This window comes from Sorex fumeus, unplaced genomic scaffold (assembly GCF_029834395.1).
Source record: "Sorex fumeus unplaced genomic scaffold, SorFum_2.1 ptg000122l, whole genome shotgun sequence".
Lineage (NCBI taxonomy): Eukaryota > Metazoa > Chordata > Mammalia > Eulipotyphla > Soricidae > Sorex > Sorex fumeus.
Window position 1 is genome coordinate 12,916,873 of NW_026606179.1, and position 3,128 is coordinate 12,920,000.

Here is a 3,128-nt window from a genome sequence, read left to right on the forward strand (position 1 = left end):
TAGGCACAGCCTGTGCTATGTGTGGTCATCTTGACCTATGCGACCCAGCGGTAGGCACAGCATGTGCTATGTATGGTTATCTTGATGTATGGTTATCCTGATGTATGGTTGTCCTGAGAAAACATCTGTCATGGCTGTAACTGACAATGATTAACTTGGTATAAACTTTGTAATGCATGGTATGTCAAACATATAGTCCTAACCATAGATGGACATGACCCTTTTTGTGTAACTGCATTGTGCTTTTCCTGTACTGATAGGTATTTAAGCCCCTGCTGCCCTGAATAAAGTTCTGTTCTGTCCTGTCCTATCTGCTGTCCTGTCTGCTCTGTCCTGTTTTCTCTGCATTGTGTCTCTTGTGTCTTGTGTTCATTCAGTCGGTCCCTTCCTGCACCTACGGACCCTAGGGCCATCTCCACGGGTCGGAGAGTGGTCTGGTGGAGCCCCACGCAACAAAAAGAAGAAAAGCTAGGCATACCGATTTTTCAGATGAAGAAATGCTAGCACGGGGGGGGGGGGGGGGGAAAGGAACTCATCAAAGATTCAGCTAAGCAAGGAACACCTGTCTCCTAACCCGCTAGAACCCCTCTCTGGAAGGAGGGGTTCTAGAAAATCATCAGAGGAGCTGAGATTTGAGGTCATGGAAAGATCAGGCAATCTACAGCCGCGCCCATGCAGCCAAGTCTCCACTTTGAGCTGGATGAATCTCTCCATCTCCTCCTTCGGGAAATGGGAATCCCAGGGTGGAGAAGCAACAGGGGTGCTGGGTGGGGAGTGCAGAACAAGGGCGAGTACTCATCCCATTGGGTCACAGCGGCCTGTGTTCTCTGCGGACTTCCTGGGGGCTGCCCAGAACTCCTGCTTGTAGTGACACAACAGGAAAGGCAGAGGGGAAGTTGGGGCGCGCCCCTCCCCCCTCCCTCCCTGAAGCTCTCAAAAACCAGGTCATTTTCCTGGTGTTTGCATGCATGCGTATTCATGCATATTTTTGTTGATGTTCTGCTCTCAGATGATTTTCTTTGTAGATTTTTTTCTCTTTTTTTATAGGGGTGATGTCGGTGGGCCCCTGTTGGTGGGCCCCACCAGTGACTGATGTGAAGCGGGGAGGATAAAGAGGGTCACTTTAGGGGCTGGAGCGATAGCACAGCGGGTAGGGCGTTTGTCTTGCATGCAGCTGACCCAGGTTTGATTCCCAGCATCCCATATGGTCCCCTGAGCACTGCCCGGGGTAATTCCTGAGTGCAGAGCCAGGAGTAACCCCTTGTGCATCGCCGGGTGTGACCCAAAAAGAAAAAAAAAAAGACAGTCACTTTCTCCCCATCCGCCTCTGCCATCTGGGACCCAGGTTTACTGGGTTCTTGTCTCGCCTCGCAGAAAGGAATTTCAGGAGTAGACAAGCAGTGAAGTAATTAGATTTTATTTGGAAGGGTTTTGCGGGGGAGTGAGGCAGAGAGAGTTAACGCACTCAAGAGAATGCGGGCTTCTCCAAGAATGGAGAGAGAGAGAGAGAGAGAGAGAGAGAGAGAGAGAGAGAGAGAGAACCCCTAAATATATCCCAGCATTAGACATGAAAGTACACATCTCAAGAGGGGAGAAGATGCAGAGATGCGGGCGACACATGTGCTCGGCCATGTGGGCAAAAGCTGCACAAGGGTTCAGGCAACATATGCACGGTCTTCCTTTGTTCAAAGTGGCTTTTATAGGCTCTTCTTGGGTTGTCCTGATCCAGATCGTTCTGGAGTCTTCTTGAGGCTGAATCACTAAAGTTAATTGGATTAAGGAAGAGGTCAGAGGATTTGAGGATCTTCTTGAGGAAGGGTCCAATCTCCTCAGGGTCCACTGCTGAAAGTCTCTGTTTTCCGTATCCACAAGGTGAATCAGCCTTAGAATTTTCCTGCCAGAAGTTTTTTTGACCTAAATTTCATTGCCAAGGGCCTTTCCCTGTCAGTCTGCCAACATCAAGATGATTTTGTCATTAGGCACACACTGGCTGTGACACTCAGACCCCTCAGACTGGACAGAGGAACAGGGCTGAGGGGTTTGCTTTGCCACAGCCCGTCCAGGTTCCATCCCAGCACCCTATATGGTCCCCCAGGCACCACCAGGAGGGAACTCTGAGCACAGAGCCAGGAATAGCTCTTAAGCATCACTAGATGTGACTCAAAAAATGCCTGAACCTCCAAAATAAAACAACATTCAGTATACTGACATCTCCCCCCAAACATATGGTCATCTAATCTTTGACAAGGGAGCAAGAAATGTGAAGTGGAGCAAATTGTTCTGGCAAAACTGGACAGCTACATGCAAAAAAATGGGCTCAGATCTCTGCCTAACACCATGTTCAAAAGTAAGATCAAAATGGATTAAAGACCTCAACATCAGACCGGAATCCATAAGGTACATTAAAGACAAAGTTGGCAAAACCCTCCATGATATTGAATCTAATGGTATCTTCAAAGATGTCACGCCACTGGCCAAGCAAGTGAAAACAGAGAGAGATAAATGGGACTACCTTAAACTAAGAAACTTCTGCACCTCAAAAGAAACAGTGACCAAAATACAAAGGCAGTCTACAGAATGGGAAAGGATATTTGCCCAATACACATCCAACAAAGGGGTTGATATCAAGGATATACAAATTACTGGTTGAACTCCACAAAAAGAAAACATCCAACCCCATCAAAAAAATGGGGTCACGAAATAAATAGAAACTTTCTCAAAGAAGAAATCTGAATGGCAAAAAGGCACATGAGAAAATGCTCTACATCATTAATCATCAGGGAGATGCAGATCAAAACAACAATGAGATATCACCTCACACCACAGAGACTGGACCACATCCAAAAGAATAAAAACAACTGGTGTTGGCGTGGATGTGGCGAGAAAGGGACCCTCCTTCACTGCTGTTGGGAATGCCGACTGGTTCAGCCCTTTTGGAAAACAGTATGGACGATTCTGAAAAAATTAGAAATTGAGCTCCCATTTGACCCAGCAATACCACTGCTGGGAATATATCCCAGAGAGGCAAAAGAGTATAGTCGAAGTGACATCTGCACTTATTTGTTCATTGCAGCACTCTTTACAATAGCCAGAATCTGGAAAAAACCTGAGTGCCCAAGAACAGATGA